The sequence below is a fragment of the Megachile rotundata genome, chromosome 2 (assembly GCF_050947335.1).
Source record: "Megachile rotundata isolate GNS110a chromosome 2, iyMegRotu1, whole genome shotgun sequence".
Lineage (NCBI taxonomy): Eukaryota > Metazoa > Arthropoda > Insecta > Hymenoptera > Megachilidae > Megachile > Megachile rotundata.
Genome location: NC_134984.1, coordinates 12168915 through 12186661, shown reverse-complemented (window position 1 = coordinate 12186661; position 17747 = coordinate 12168915). Strand labels below are relative to the sequence as shown.

At 37.3% G+C, this 17747-nt stretch overlaps 2 protein-coding genes across 5 annotated transcripts in view; one reads left to right on the top strand and one right to left on the bottom strand.

Moving 5' to 3' along the window:
- Blimp-1 (PR domain zinc finger protein 1) overlaps positions 1 to 11064 on the bottom strand; it is a 48683-nt gene extending 37619 nt beyond the window's left edge. Inside the window, exons 1-2 of one of the 3 annotated variants that reach the window (XM_076541988.1) lie at positions 10800 to 11064; positions 8913 to 9956 (exon numbers count right to left, since the gene is read on the bottom strand). The gene's annotated coding sequence lies outside the window, so the exon portion shown is untranslated. Of the gene's footprint in view, positions 1 to 8912; positions 10443 to 10799 lie in introns of those variants that run through there. The other 2 variants (XM_076541990.1, XM_012282354.2) reach the window with 2 other exon arrangements.
- LOC100877269 (protein FAM76A) overlaps positions 1 to 17747 on the top strand; it is an 81137-nt gene that overhangs the window by 41458 nt on the left and 21932 nt on the right. The gene's annotated exons all lie outside the window — the stretch shown is intronic.

The window sequence follows — 17747 nt, the reverse complement described above, 5'->3', positions numbered from 1 at the left end:
AAAGATTTAAAAATGTAGAGATCTCGAAACATAGAAATCCAAAAACGTAGAGATCTAATAACCTTGAAATTTAAAAACCTAAAGATCTAGGGACGTAGGGATCTAGAACCGTAGAAATGTAAAAACATAAAGAAACTTGAGAAATCCCCAGATCTCCCCAAGTATCTAAAAATGCAGAGATCTAAAGACTTTGGGACACCTAGATATAAAAAACATACATATTTAAAAATATAAAATAATCTACAAATGTAAGAATCTGTACATCTAAGAATATAAATGATTCAAAGCGGAACCAAATTTCTTTAAAATATAATAGTCATGCAAGTTTACGGAAGTCGAGTGTTACGAAGAAAGAGAGTCATCAGAAAGACGAACGAAGAATCGAAACAAGTTTTGAATAGCAAATCTTGACTGCTTGTTCAAAGTCGTTCGCGAGTACTTGAGAAAATGGAAATTGTTCGATGTATCTTTTCTAGGTAAGTGTACCTCTATCGGTTAGATAGTAAAACGCGTTTATTACCGTGGTGAGAGTATAAAGGATAAGCACAGGTTCGAACACACTAAATTTATCCTCGATACGTAATTATGTACCTCGTCAACTGTAGGCGACCCGGAAAAAGTGATCCAGGAAACCGGAGAAAATTGTGTCGTCGAACGCTTAAAATATCGATATTCTTCTTAAAAATAATAATCGACGTTCTAATTAAGTGTTTGCAATTGGAACACAAAAACAACCTCTACAAATTATTGACGAAACTTCTCATCACAAATTCCAATAAAATTTTTCAAACATTTATGAAACAAGCTTTTCATCAAGTATATTTTTGTAGACAGAAATAATCATTTCACATTATTTAAAATAATCATTTTTACTTTTATAGTAAAAGCTGTAAATGCTTATGTAAATCTGACAAACACCAAGTCATTTGTACAAACTTCCCGATAGTTGCTCATATTCGAGCGCTGCTCGCGCCCCTTCCTATTTCGCCAACTTCCTGCTTTGCTACCCTCCTTCGATTTTATCCATCAGCTGCCGCCACAAGATCACGCAACCCTTCTTCTCCTTCTTTTTATCTTCCTTACAAAACGTAACCTCCGACGTTCGCCGTGCATAATTTCGCGACCGATTCAGAGCATAACAATGAAGAACATTTATTTATTCGTTGAACTCGATATACAGGGAGAAACATTGACAGCACCGAGAGAAAGAAAACAAGGACAGTGCGAGAAGGAAGAAGACGAATACGAGGAGGAAGATGTTGATTATGTGGAGGAAGAAGGTATTGACAACATGAGGAAGATCTTGACAGTGTGAGGAAGAAGGTATTGGCAGTGTGAGGAAGAAGGTATTGACAGTGTGAGATGCAAGGTATTGGCAGCGAGTAGAAGGAGATAGTAGTAGTGTTAGGAAGGTATTGACAATGTTAGGAAGGAGAATTAGCAATGTGAAGAAAAAGGTATTGACAGTATGAGAAAGAAGTCATGTACAGTGTGAGGAAGAAGGTATTGGTAGTGTAACGTAAAAGGTATTAGGAGGGAGAATTGGCAGTGTGAAGAAAAAGACATTGCCAGTGTTAGAAAGAAGGCCTTTGTGAGGAACAAGGTAACAATAAAGAAGATGGCAGTATAAGGAAGAAATTGCCAATAAACAAATATATAGAAATCCACCAATGAATTTTATCGCCCAGTTTGACTATCAAAGTACGAGGAAGAAGAAAGAAGGCAAAGAAGGCACTGGCAAAAAGAATCCAAAGTGCAAAGAAGATAATAATACGAACGTGTCACAAAATAATTTGATCGACAAGAAGAATCGTCGAAAAAGAAAATGGCGCGTTGATCGAACTCTATGTTAGTTCGAGTCTGTCGACAGGTAGAGCAAGGCTATATAGCGAAGGGAGGGAATCTCACGGCTGATGGCTGGCCGTGACTTTACTCAACTCAGCCGGCACTCGGGCCGGCGCAACGCGTCAATGTAGAACGGTCATTGACTCCTGGTGCTCGGCTCGCGAGCCTCCTATATACGTGCAACCTCGACTACTTCTTCCTCCTCTCTCTGTTGCCACCGGTCGTCGTGCTTCTGCGCGATACGGACACCCGGTACGTTTGCCTCTACTACTACGTGTCTCCTCTACTCTCCTCTCCTCATCTCGTCTCGTCGTTTCTCGTCATACTTTGCTCCTTTACCTTCGATCATCGACTTCACTGATTTCTGTTATACACGGTGGGTTTCATTTTTATCCCTTCGGCTATTAACATTACGGCGAAGAAAAATTGTTGGGGTCTTAAATACTTTGGTATACAGTTATTAAGATCGGTTCATCATTTTTTTCATTCATGTTTGGAGGATTTTTTTATACGATTTTCAATGATTGTTGATTGATACTTGACTACTTGATATTTTTGTATTTTGTGATTAAGAAGAAAGTGTCAGATATGGGGTTGTAAGTGGTTCGTTACAACTTATTTGAGTTCTGGCAAAGATGGTAAAATTGCAAGTTAGATTTCGTCACATAGGAATTTATAATGTGTTTACATGGACTTAGGACTTTAGGAATGTAGGTATTTGTGGACTTACAAATTTGGGGAGATGGGAAGTTGACGATGTAAGAATTTCAGAGCATATTGAGGACTTTGGGATGTGGTTTGGATATTGGAGAGTTTGGGACCTGGAAATTTGGGAGATTTTGAATTTGACGATTTAAGGATATAAGTTAAGGACTTTTTCACCTAGAAATTTAGAAATATAGGTGACAATGAGAAGATTACAAAGTCAGGAAATGTAAGAACTTGAATCTCTAAAACTCTAACAATGTGAGATAAGAAATTTGAAAATTTGTAGATACGGAAGCTAAAAATTGTCAAGCACGTCCCTATTGAAAGAAAGCCCGAGCACCAATCACCAAGAGAGTTACGATAATTTCTCCTTTCGAAGCCCCGGTTCGTATCTGTCTGTTCTGGCCAATCTCCGAGGTGAAAAAAATAAACGATAAAATGTTTCGCGTTAATGGCGTTTCCCCGTGTGTACGAAACGTGTTTATTCGTCGCTGGTTGACCTTGGAATCCTCGGAACCGGAGGAATTTTACGATATTTTTACGAAAGATTTACGCCACGGCGAACTTTATCGCGGCGAATACTTGGCGGGGAACAGGGCAAGTGAGAATGAGGAAGCGAGTATAATGGCGTTTATAGCGGGCCGCATCCACAAGGACTCGCGGACCTCACTTTTAACCGGTCCTACGCGCCTTCGCGATAATAACAACGAACGATAAAAATAATGACGCGGATAATCGCGATAAGCTGGCCGTTCGATAACGACACGACGGATAATTGTACGCTTGTGCATACAAAGGTCGTCACGTAACTGCGCGACACTGCGTCAAATCGAGGTCCTTGCTAAAGGGGTGCAAATTCATTTTTAAGGGGTGAAAATAATTTATAAGACCATTGCTTTAGTATGAAGAGTATTTATTATCCAAAAACAGTTTGATACTTTTTTGATGAAACAAAATTTTGACATTTTTTTCAGGTAAAAAAATTATCTGAAATTTTCAAAGTTTTTAAGGTTTTAAAATTATAGTTCTGTAAATCGTACAACTTAAAATGAAGTACAGTAATCATAATCTTATAATCTCTTCTTATAATAGCACTTTTCATGGTCACTATAATATTAGCAAATGGAGGTCGATTCACCCCACGCAAGAGTTAACAAAAATTTCATTCGAAACCTCCTTCAAATATTTTTCAAAATTTCACCCTTCAAGATATAAATGATGTACAATCGTACAATTATTCAATAATAATTAGACAATCGTAATAACCTTGTTCATCGAAAAATTTCTTGCATAACAGGGAGGTAAAAAGAAAAAGGGTGATTTTGATCGTACAATTAGCAGATAGAGTCGGTGTCGCTTTCTCCGTCTTTAAATAAAATAAAGAAAGAAAGAAAAAAGAAACGAAGGGTGGTCGATGACCGTGTCGTTCGTAGGCCTAGCCTAGATTCGTTCGCCGCGGGCGAGCGGCGAGGCTGAAAGTACCGTACCGCCATTTTCCATGCAAAAATTGCGCTTGTCCTGCGATTCCGTGATAATACATACGCCGAACCGTAAAGTATTACGCGCTACCGTAACGATGACCGTCCGGTATATACTCGGTGTCCTGTTTCACGCGCTCTACCTCTCTTCTTATTAATTATCACGCTTTGACACGTTTCGCCGTCACGCTATTTTCTCGACTTTTTCTCCGATAACCAAAACGGTTCAAATCAAAATTTCAGTGGGTAAAACGTTCCTTCATCATTTGTGTACTGAGAAGTATTCTGAGCATTGATGTATTCTGAGTATTGATGTATTCTGAGTATTGATGTATTCTGAGTATTGATGTATTCTGAGTATTGATGTATTTTGAGTATTGATGTATTCTGAGTATTGATGTATTTTGAGTATTGATGTATTCAGAGTATTGATGTATTTTGAGTATTGATGTATTCTGAGTATTGATGTATTCTGAGTATTGATGTATTCTGAGTATTGATGTATTTTGAGTATTGATGTATTCAGAGTATTGATGTATTCTGAGTATTGATGTATTTTAAGTATTGATGTATTCTGAATATTGATGTATTCTGAGTATTGATGTATTCTGAGTATTGATGTATTCTGAGCATTGATGTATTTTGATTATTGATGTATTCTGAGTATATTGATACATGTCTATTACAATATTGTTGATTAATAAAACCTCTCTGCACAAATTCTAGCAGACAATTCTGAAAACTTAGCTAAAAATTGTAATGAATTTTTTCAATATTATTTTTCTATTATGAATATTGAATTAATTAAAAAATACTAATTTCATGTACGTATTAATAATATAATTTTTTGTATTAAGCCTAATGATCACCTCACCCCCAGAAGGTTATTAATTATAACAGTGTGAATATTTAAAAAAATTATATAGTAAAGAATTTTGTGAAATAAAATTGCAAGACGTAAAAGAAATGGAACGAAATGAAAAATAATCGCAGACAGGTGAATTAAGGGCGCCGAGGCAGCGTAAAAGTCGTTGAACAGAGGACTCGGGTCATTTGGTTCCGGGGGAAAGGAAAACGGTTCAGTCACCTCGATTTTCATCTTCTTCGATCGCGCGTCTTTCGACCAACAGCGAGTCGACCCCATCGACGAAGTGGCCCGTTTGAAAAGTGCAACGACCGTTCCAATAAATCGAACGCCCCCGTCCCCCACCTCGAAAATGATTACATACACAGGCGAGTTTGCAATGACCGCGGCTACGAGAACCGCGGTCTGCGGATACCGTTATGTCACATTAGTAGGCACCTGCAAGCGTCATTATCCTCTCCCACGGCGTGCCATTCTCAAAATCGAAAACCATTTATCCTGTAACGCGCCGCACCAATCGATTCTCTACGCGTCGTTTGCGCTTCATCGTGACGGATGACTGGTAAAATGGAATTCGAGTCAACACCAATCTGTTCGATTCTTCGCTATTATCGCCATTTTGAAATTTGTCCAGTAATGGAGAGATAGAGGGTGAAATACAGAAATTTTTATGTACCCAGGGCATTCGTAGAGTCTACGAATGATATAGCGTGGATGTAAAGTCTCTTTGACGAGTAACGGTTGTGACTGTTATGGAAGGTTTTTTTTTATGTATTCGCACAGTGAATTTATAATGAATTGAATGGTAGTGTTTTGTGGTGGAAGGTTTGACATTTACTAATTTTTAGTCGTGACATGGTGGAGAGTTTCTGTTAGAGTTTGAGGTTTTAATTTAAGGTTTTGGATAGAAATAATAAGTTTTGAGGTACTAAAATTCTTGAGGAGGTCTCATATTCTGAAAATTGTGGAATACTGTGATTTTGAAGTTTAGAGAATTCTAAAGCCTTTAAATTGTGATTTTGAAGGTCCTAGATTTTGAACGTCCAATATTTCGATAGCTCCAAAATACCAAAGTATTGTTAAATTCCACAACTATGAAATTGTGAAGTACAAAATTTTTAAATTTAAAATTTTAAAATTCCAAAACCTCAAAATTCGATGGTCTTAAGATTCCAAGATCTCAAGATTGTAAAATCTACAAATTCCAAGCTCCTAAAATTCCAAACTCCCAAAGTTCTAAATTTGAAAAATTCGACAAATCAAAATTACAAGGTCTTAAAATTCCAAAACCCCAAAATTCTACACTCTGCACATTACAAGACCCCAAAACAAATCTTAAAATCCCAAGATCCCAAAATTCTAAAATCTCCAAATCTCCAGCTCCCAAAGTCCAAACCCGAAGTCTCAAATTTCCAAAATTACAAACTCGAAGTCCCAAACTTCCAAAGTTCCTAAAATCCCAAAGTTCCTAAAATTCCAAACTTCCAAAGTTCCTAAAATCCCAAACTTCCAGAGTTCCCAAAATCTCCCACCCTCAAAACTGCAAAACTCCCAAAGCACTTCAGAAAAATTTTTTTAAGGATCGAAAGGTGGATCAACGCTATGCACCGTTATGTCATATTAGGAAATACGGGCGTTTAACGGTGTTTCGGTCAATTTGCTGTTTACCTTCTCAAGATGACCGATCGTTTATCAACAAGCCGATAATGAACTCGCGATCTCGAATTGCTTCTTAATTTACGTTTTTGGCACGTGGATCTGTATCGAGGCAATTCGCTCTGACCTGTTAAGTGAAAGAAGTCAATCCAACATTTCGCTAAGCAACGTATTTTTAATTGTATTACTATTCGGTTGTAATACTTTTAAGATGTAGCTGAACGTCTATAATATTAAATTTTTATATATTAAACTATAAATTAAACTGCTCGACTAGACTGCCATTCTTAATTAATTGCGATATTAAAAGCGGGGTTCTATATGTAGACTCATTGGTAATAATATAATTTACATAACTGTACAGGACGTATCATAATGTGTGGACATATTTTCAATTATGGATACTAGATAAGTATTTATAATAGCATAAATATAGTAATATTGTAGTTGTTATAATAAGATGTGTTCTACTTGTGGAATAAGATAATATTAATGAAATAGATAAAATTATAATTACTTCCATAACTGACGAAGTAGGCTTTACACATTATAACAACATAATCCTTGAACAATCTCATTTATTTTTATCCCTGAATAATCCCTTAAAAAATTAGTTAACAAATTAGTCTTGAATCTCTTTTACTCAAGAGATAAACGATATAAAATTTGAAGAACGAGAAAGAGAAACCTCAGATTAAATTTACAATCCAAGATTGGTTAAGCCGCCATCTTTAATGCGGACGTTTAACGAGTCAGAAGAATAGCAAACGATAAGTAAACGAATAAAAATATGGCAATGGACAAATGTATTCGCGATCATTCTGGAGTATTCTGGAGGCCCTTTTCACCGTTCTCGTTTTTCAAACCTTAAAGTTTGGTCCCGGTACCGTTAGGGACAAGCGTCTGGAAGAATCGAGCGTGAAGAAACACTTTCTGTATTCGAAGTCTTCTTTCCTGTGACGTAACTCGTTCACCAAAAGGGTATGTCGAGTGTTTGAAACAACATCGTTGCATTTCTCGAGGTTGGCAATCGCGCACGGAATTTACTTTGCGTTTATCCAAGTTCAGGGCGGTCGATTTTGTTTTTGTCGTTAAAATGTTCGATTCCGAAAATAATCGTCGAATAGACTCGTCGTCATCGAAATTCTTCAATCGAACTTTCCACGTAACAATTTTGCGCCGTTTACTATCGAAACTATGTCAGGTCACCGCGTGTTTTACGGAACTCTCCAGAAAATATACTGCGTTCTTTTGAAACTATCGGATGGTTATTCGGATATTCACGGTTTCGTTGTCAATTTATTTGTCAATTTGTTTTCAGTACGAGTGATATAATAGAAATTTTGTTAACGAAATCGTCAACTCTTCGATTTTGTTCAAATTTTGAACCCAAATCTCCAATCATTTTAAAAATTTTAAACAAAAATTATAAGAAATTATAAGAAACCATATTACTTTAAAAATTAACCTGCAACCGTAAGAAATAAGAGAGAAATGTTGAAATTATACAAACAAGCTTTTAATCGAAAAATGGAATAAAACGCAGTAAAGAGATTCAACTATGCACTCCTAATTCTTGATTTTAATGGGGTTATATCGTAATGCGATTTTAATTTATGTTCACACAGTTAAGCACGGACTAGAGAAATTCTGAACGTGTACTTCTTTCTAAAATAATAAGTTCTGTGGTTTTCTGTAATTGTTTTGAATAATTATGCGCCGTGAGATAACTCGTTAACTCTTTACATCGAAACAAAACTAACAGATGTAGCTTAACGTTTACCTCGGTTAATATTTCCTCGTGTAATCTCATATGGGTTAAAAAGGCACTTCAGAAATTATCATCCCTTTCGTTTTAAATACGTTCGCGGATACACAGTTTTTTTAATAGCTTTGTAATTGGCAATAAATGAAGCACTTATCATTAAGAACGTAGTTGGTAGACTGTAGGTAGCTTCAAAGAAAATCGAGTAACTCATTCGATGTGCAATCTATGACAAATGCACCCTTTTCTTTTATGGAATTTAGAAAATTCATAGTTGAATTATTTTAAATTAAATTTTAAATTTTAATACAATTCGAGTGGTGGAAACTTGAGATCGAAATTTGAACTGAGCTCATTAGTTCTAATAAGGAATAAAGATTGAAGAATGCTGAATAAAGAAAGGAATTGAAGTTACTCGAATAAAGTTCAAACGTTGAAATATCTGAGGTTGAATTAATTATACTCGAACAGAAGTTAATCCGACGTTCTCCAGGTATTTTTGCGACAATATAACTCACCAGAAATGACAAGGTTTACATAAACAATTCCGTCAGCACTGAACAAAAGAAATATAAAGAAATAAAACTTCACTCACCTTAGTTTCGCTGGAAACCGGCGACTCCTGTACACTAACCCCACGACAAAATCCGTCAAAGTTCACGATTCAAAGTCACTGACATATCCCGCGACGCGGTCCATCATCGATCACTATCGTCCCTGACTAGATATCCTGTCGCGGTCTCATCTGTTCGGCCGTCAAAGATGAACTTCCAAACGTGAGAAACTGTTCCCGCGTGTGTCACTGGTGTTGGTGGCTGCGTGAAAAAAATAGTCCAACAGAAAGAAAACAACAGCGCTGGATCGTGTTTTTCCCGGTGTACGTTTTAACCGTGTTCCGCACCGTTTTTCCCGCAGATTCGTCGTGCAAAGAAGGACATACAGAGAAGAGAACCGACTCGATCACGCGCGGAAGGAGTTCTCCTCGCTCTTTGGCGAAGAGGACTGCCCTCGTCCTTGACGTACGGTCGTGTACACCGTGCGAAGCCGCGTGGTTCGAACTGACGAGTAAAGCCGGCTAAGGTGAGTCTAGGTGTCTCTTCTTGTGTGTACGAACAGTGTGTGGTGGTCGCGTGTACGCACTAACGTAACCCACGTTATCGTGGCGTTGTCCGTGTGCCGTCGCCTGGGAGAACTGGCGGTGAAGGGCGGCGAGGAAAGGCAACAGCAGCACCAGAAGAAGAAGAAGAAGAAGAAGACGAAGAAGAAGACGAAGAAGAGGAAGGCACCACCGCTTCGATGCGGTGTGTTCTCGACTCCACCTCTCTCTCTCTTTTTCTCTCCCTCTTCCTTTCTCTCTGTTTGTTTCTTCCTCTTTCAAGCCCCGGAGAAGAATCGGTCCTCCTCGAGGTTCAACCTCTTCTTCGTCTGTTCTTTGCCGCGACCAATGACGACGATGATTCTTTCTTCCTTTTGCACGATCCTTTCCTCGTTCTCTTCCTTTCTTCCTTCGGATTCCCGTGCAAGACGACGGACGGTGCAGCCGGTCGGTACGTTTCGTTCGGTCGCGTCGGTTCAGTATTCCCCATCGACAGAACCAACGGTACCTCGCCCCCACTCTCCTCCGCTCGGCTTCAGTTCTCTATACACACAACACGACTTTGTGTCTATGCTGCTGGACATCTATGTGTTTCGACAAATCAGTTTTCTTTCTATGCACAGAGAACATTCGATATCGCGCTTTGATGGATCGCTCCGCGGATCGGGACATTTTATACCCATTGTTCTTTATACTGTCAAATACTAATCCGATACAAGAATCGTTCATTTCTACTCTTGTTACGAATTTCAAATCCACAAATTCTGTATGTATCGTCTTTTTATTTACTCCGCTATTTCAAAATTTTAAAGAAGAAAAATTGTCGGACATTCCACAAGAGGCATTTTTAAAACCACCGCAATAAACTGTAAATAGCTTCAATTGCTATCGGACAATACTTCTGTACCTGAGGGCCTGACCCAAGACCATTTTTGTCCCCTTTACTATTCAGGCAATTGTCGAGAAACCTGAGAGCTTTTGTTTTTCTACCTTCTTTGGGAAGTCAGAAATGGACTCTCAGGTACCTTTCAATCTCATTTCGCGTTTCAAAATAAAATGGTCTCCAAAGACATTGTACATTTACTTTATTTATGTACATTTTTCGATTGAAAATAAAGTAAAAAAATCAATAAATAAAAGGTGAATTAATAGTAAAATTTATCCGTACAATGACTTTGATCAAGTCCGATCTAAAATAAAGTTGCAAAAAATACAAAGATTTGAAGAATAAAAAAAATTGAGTAGGAAAAATTGAGCAGGAGAAATTGAGTAGTAAACAAAGGTTCCGAAAGGTTCAAAGGGTGAAATGTCCCGAGTTAACGATGGGGTCTCTATGGCCCCCATTAGCCAAATCTCAAACGAAAACGAGAAAACCCGGTACTATACCTTCCCGTTCTCCCTTTCTAGATTCCTTTCTTCATCCAACGTAGAGCTTCTTCGTTTCTTTTTCTCTTCTTTTCTTTTTTTGTTTCACTGACACTCGCGTTCTCTTTCCCTCTGTTTTTCTCGGCTCACGGGCACGGACTCGCCTTCCATCCCGTACTCGTACACGCGCGTAGGCCTCGCTTCTTCCGTCTTTCCCCTCCTTCTCGGCCGTGTCTTCCTTCTCTTCTGGTTACTGACCTCCGAAAATACGAGTCGAAGGTCTTCTAGTCCGAGTTTTCACTCGACGGGGGTCCAAAAGGGACATCTGTTCCGAAAGAGAAAATACGTTTTCTAGCTTTATGAGCTTCTCGTCCTTTGATTCTTGTCCGCAGCTTTTCAAAAGTCTGCTTTGTTCGAGACGTTTTCAGATTCTCTTTCGTTTGGGATGTTTAACTCGGAAAATCGACAGGTTAGAGATTCGCTTTCTTTCGAGAGGTTTTAGCGGTGGTAATCGAAATTTTCCTCGGTCAGATTTTGCATATCTTTGTCAAGGGATTTTCGGTTGAGAGATTTGCTCAAACTCGAAGACTTGTTCACAAAACACAAGATTTTCCATTTTTTTCGCAGGCAAAGTTTTAGTTTGGAAAATTGAATTTTTACAACATTTTTGTCAGGGAAATTTTTGCTTCAAAAATTGGAAATTTGTTCACAAAACACAAGATTTTCCATTTCTTTGGTAAACAGGGTTTCAGTTTCGAAATTGAATTTTTGCACATCTTTGTCAGGGAAATTTCCAATTGAAAAATTGGAGATTTGATCAAACTTGAAGATTTCTTCTTGTACAGAACACAAGATCCACCTTCTCTTTCTCTAAAAGTTTCTCGACAAATTAAAATTGTTCTCTGAAAAGTAAGATTTTGCACATTTTCCTTAACAAAATTTTCCTTAACATATCCTGAGACTATTTTTCAAGTAATTAGCTTTCAGTCAAAACGTCTCAGTTCAAAAGACCCTAAACGTCAGACGTCTCCCAAATTCAAAAGACTTCACAATATTTTGCACATGAGGTTTTGAAAAGATGGAACAATGATAAACGAAGAGTATGGAGTTAAAAAGAATTATGATCGGTTAATTATATAATTTTGATCGACGTCGTTTTTACAGGGCACTCTTCCGGGTTTCTTGTACGTGGTTACTAACCTTCCAGCTATCAACCGGCACTCGATTTCTTTTCGTGTTTCTTCGGCTTCGTTCTCAACGGCCGAGGAACGACGACGGGGAATCTGGTGTCGATAATGGAAAAACTTCGCGGGTTGGTTTCGTCCATTCTTTCCAGATAATTATTCAGCTCCTCGTCTTTCTTTCGATATCTGCAAAAATTACGAATGAAATATTCAGCAATCGTTTAGTACTAGGGTTACATCGTTTAGGATACATTTAGTCATTTAGTCGTTCAGTTATTTGATGCAAAGTTTAAGAGAAAGAAAATTATTTGAAAAATTTATAAATACTTAAAGAAATAATCTGGTCATTAATATACTTTGGTTACTAATAATATTGTTGTACTTTTCAAGTACACGCGAAAAATGGTGGAAGGCGTGGAGCGAGGCATCGTTCGCGGTGAGCCGTCTTTCCGGGCGTTAAAGTCTCCGGCGCGTTTCCACCGAGAAATACGAGACCCTGGGACAACCGTGTCGATTTATCGACCTTTAACGCGTTGCGTAAGAGTCGTTCGAAGCTGGCGAATAATACTGGTGCGTCGGTGTGTCCCCGTCGGTATAATCGTAAATTTGAAAGTCGATTGAAAGTAACGTGTCACACGCTTGCACGAGAAAGAGAGAAACGGAGATCATCCCGAGTGAATTTATATTCTCTGTACAATATATTTTACAAATTCGACGGCATTTAATTAACCTTGGAACGGTAACATCTCTTTGCGGGTAAATAGTAACATGTGACACGTATGTTAGTTTTGGAGAGATCTGTCTTGGTAGTCATTATGACTTTATTCAAGTCAAGATGTTATTTGCCAAGAGGTTATTTGCTAAGATGTTAGTATTATTTATTCAAGATGTTACTATTATTATTTATGTGTTAAGATGTAGCTAGCATTATTTATTTGTCAAGATGTTGCTAGCATTATTTATTTGTCAAGATGTTGCTAGCATTATTTATTTGTCAAGATGTAACTAGTATTAATCATCTCTGAAGCAATAGTTAGTCTAACGTCTTTAAGAATTTTTTACATATGTGAGCACTTTGGTTTTAAATTTAACAACTCACATATGTCCATATTACTATTATTTTTGTATATGTATATTCTTTTGTATATATATATTTCTTAGGATTTATTTATGTAAACGTTAGAAATGTAAAAGGAGTAAAATATAATCCTTCTAACCTTGAAGTCATCCTTGAAGAAGGATGAAGAAGGTTGAACCTTGAAAGTTTCGTACGCAACAAGCATAAAGGTCTTTTCGAACATTTCCCAATTTTGAGTTATACTAACTACTACTATTCTGGGTGTACCCTTTTGAGAGCTTAGGGGGATGGGAAATGGAGAAAGAAGGGAACGATGGGAACAGGAAATCGCGACGATAAGGTAGATAGGATGCGGCCACTTTTACATAATATCGTACACTCGGAAAACAGGCGGCGCTGAAACTATTCTGAGGATCGATCGAGCGTGTCGCGTCAAATTGATTTCTCACTTTATTTCCGCTAGTGCCATTTGCAGAACTTATAACGTAATTATCCCAGTAACTCAATATTCACCGAAACCAGTCAGTTTCAAATTTTTCGTAAATTTAAGAAAATCAACTTTGCTACGAGTGGAGAATTTTATAGAAAGGATAGTGTCATTTGCAGAAATTGTAACATAATTATTGTAGTAACTCGATGTTCACCAAAACTAGTCAGTTTGAAATTTTTCGTAAATTTAAGAAAATTGACTTTGCTATGTGTGGAGAATTTTACAGAAGGAATAGTGTCATTTGCAGAAATTATTGTAACATAATTATTGTGGTAACTCGATGTTCACCGAAACTAGTCAGTTTCAAATTTTTCGTAAATTTAAGAAAATCAACTTTGTTATGTGTGGAGAATTTTATAGAAAGGGTAGTATCATTTGCAGAAATTATTGTAATATAATTATTGTGGTAACTCGATGTTCACCAAAACTAGTCAGTTTCAAATTTTTCGTAAATTTAAGAAAATCAACTTTGCTACGAGTGGAGAATTTTATAAAAAGGATAGTGTCATTTGCAGAAATTATTGTAGTAACTCGATGTTCACCAAAACTAGTCAGTTTGAAATTTTTCGTAAATTTAAGAAAATCAACTTTGCTATGTGTGGAGAATTTTATAAAAAAGATAGTGTCATTTGCAGAAATTATTGCAACATAATTATTGTAGTAACTCAATCAGTTGAAACTGAGTTATCAAATCAGTTAGTTTAAAATCAGACAGTTCACGAAAGTCAGTTCATTTTTCTTAAAAAAATGGACATTACTTCTGAAAGTGAAGAATATTACCGAAAGACCAACGTCATTTGTAGAAATTACAACATAACTATCATAGTAACTCAATGTTCACACAATTTTAAAGTATAATTATCAAAGTCACTATTGTGACTTTATTGTAAGTCGATGAATATTTTCAGCACAAAGTTTTAAAGGAAGGATAAGAATATCGATTTCTGAAAATTGTGGATAAAAAGAGTAGATCGACGATAGCGCTCGAAGGAGGAGAGCGATCGTCCATACCCGTGCTGAGCGGGTAACCGGAACGGAACGGAACAGAACGGAGCGGAGCGGAGCGTTCGCGAGTGGTTACTGACCTCTAGCATAGAACACTCTTACGCTTGCACTACTTAGCTAGCTCTTGGTTACCGAGCTGCGTACCGAGGCAACCATGATCACGCTAAATCGCCACTTTTCTCCCGTCTATATACCTTCTTCCTCGACGTTACCTTTACCTTCACCTTGCGCTTCTCGCTTACGTCGTTTCCGCTCGCTGAGACGCCGCGCCGGAAGGCCAACGCCACGTTTTCGCGACTCTACCGGAAACGCATTCTACGATCTGTGTCATACACGCTGTTTTAACACCCATCTTTACGCTGTAAATCTAATACGTCCATCTTTACACCGTGAATCTAATACGTCCATCATTTTTTTAATTAACTTCGAAACAAATTAAATTAAAATTCTTTGACTGTCTATTCTTAAGTCATTACGATGGTTTAATTCGATGATAATATATTTTTTATAGCTAGTATATTTTTATAATAAAGATATTATTTTCAGAAGGCACACAAATGAGAATTAATAATTCAGGTGAAACTTGAAACAGCTTAAAATTATCCAAACTTTTATGCCGAGATTCAATTAAGAATTAATTAAATTACGGAGTGGGAATTTATAAGATTTTTTCGTCAGCAGAAATTTTACGTAGCATGGATTTAGAAGATTCTTTTTTTATTAACATTTTGGGTCACGTGAATTTTTCATTCTTAAGACTGAGATTTTTTGCTTGAATTCTTCTGCTTTAGTTTATTTTTATGGTGGACTTTTCTTGTTATTGTTAAAGTTTATTATTGTTTATTGTATGGAATCTATTGTGCAATTTTTTAAATATTTACGTAGCGTTTTAATTTCGTAAAATGCTGAGAGGTTTCATTTCAGAAGGGTGAATGTTGTACAAAATGTTATACTATTAATAAATACCAGACATGTAAATGAATTTTACTTTGAAACTTAGTAAATAAGTAACTTTGCGAAATAACATCGCAAAGTTTTATTAAATAGCGTTGATTCAATAATATTGATGTTTTAATCCTATACATACACCTCAATATAATTTCCTTAAAAAATATCCAAAAACAAAGAAAGAAAAAAATGTGTCCATAAAAAGACACATAAACAACTTCACATATGTCAAAAGACATGTAACAGCATATAAATAAAAAATAAAACTTCGTAAAATTTGATAAAAAGCGTCGATTTAATCGACTCCACATTTTATTGAATTCCATAAAAAACTGCCCGACAAGAAAAAATAACTCGTGAAGCGTTAATATGTCCGGCGCACGAAGGGGTGAATAATTTGGTAAAGTTTGAAAAGCAAAAGCTCGAAAGATCCGACAATGGAAGTGGGTATTAAGGCAGACAGACGTTCGACTTTCAAACGGAGCACGAATTAAAATCACGTTCACGGAATCGGGAGAAAAATCGTTGATTTCCCCCCTTCTTGATGATGGTGGCTCGGCAAGCGCAAAGTATGACACGGCCGGCGAGAGATGTCCGCGGCGAGTTCGTTAACCCCTGAAAATACTCTCTTACATCGTGGTTGCGTGCACGGTGTACCGGGATGCACTAGTTTACTTCTTTTGCACAGCGTGGAGGTGGGTTTTGTCCCGATCGGTGTACGTGCACACAACGCGACTTCTTCTTCGACGCCGATCTGCTTCGCATTAGAAACTTTACCTACATCGAGCGGATGCCGATCCGTGAGACGTCTCGCTTCGCTTTTAGCTCGACTTTTTTCCTATTGCCGATTACTCTTCTCTGTAAATCACATTTCGACGTACGCTGCACTACAAAATTACTCTGCAATTATTCATTGCATTTTACAGTCAATTGATTGCAAATTTTTTATTTTCAACTGCAAAATATTTCCTTTGAAATTCGTTCATTTTTAACGAAATGTGTATATTCAGGAAAATTTTTTATTCGAGTCAAAAATTTTAAGGAGATCAGGGATTTAAAGTAACTGAACTGAATCTTGATGTTCAGTCGAAAATTTTCCAAGGAAGCAATGTACTAATTATTTACTTAATTAAACGTATTCCATAAATTACCTAAATTACACCGATAAGAATCGTTGAATGCATCGTAAAAGATAAGTCGTAGACCAGAAGTACTCACGGATGAGCTTAGCCGAATGTATCAGGACGAAGGATGAAATGCACGGAAGAAAGTATTCCTCTCGATTCCGTGCCGTTAGGTGGAAAAGCTACTTCACCTACATCGAGAATACTCGAGGAGTAATTACGGTCACAGTGGTTGCTGTTCTCGAACGCGATAAGAATGGTCGATTATCATGGACACCTTGAAGATTCGCGACTGACACGTGTCTCGGTCACGAAACCTTTCAAGGTACTTTTTTTCGTCGTTCAAGCCCACTCTCGATTTAAACCTTCTAACACATTCTCAGGGAACCAAGGTCCAACAACCTATGGGGTCCTTGAATGGCCAGACAGCTTTATCCTTGAATCATTCTCACGTTTGAACGTTCAATTTCATCACCGTGTAGAGGACCTTCTAACGCGACCTTGGTTAAAAATCGAATTCTGAAACCGTTCTTTCGTAACCACGTTTCTTAAATTTATTTGTGAAATCTTGAAATAGAGTCACCCTTCAGACCCTCGTGCCTGTGTCAATAACGTTGACCTTAAAACGGAGAGAGGTCAAGGTTAACTTCAATCTTCTGGCAGAAGGATCTCTCTGGTTTATTTGTAGAATCATAGAAAAGGTCAAACGAACAGACGCTCGAAAAGCAAATGTTTAACCCTCAAACACAGTTTGTTATTACCACATACCATTACTTTGTTTCTGAAGTGCCAATGAGTTTAATATAATTACCTTATTTAATACGCAAGGGAGCTGTATTTTACCTGCGATGAGTTCAGACGTCTACCGAGATAAGTGGTCTGTAGTTAAGGGTTAATCTCCGCGTCTACGTCAATAAAGTTTATCTTAAAAGAAAGGTCGAGGTGAGCCGTTGGAGAAGTTTACCTTCTGCAAAGCTTTTCAAATTATTTGTGGAATCATGGAAAATGTCTAATGAGTTTGAGAAAGCTTAGCGAATGCGATAGTTAACCTTAAATCGAAGCGATCAAGGTTAATTACTTGAATCATTGTATCACTTAGGAATCTGCGATTGATCCGCAAAAAGAATTCGAGCAAATTCA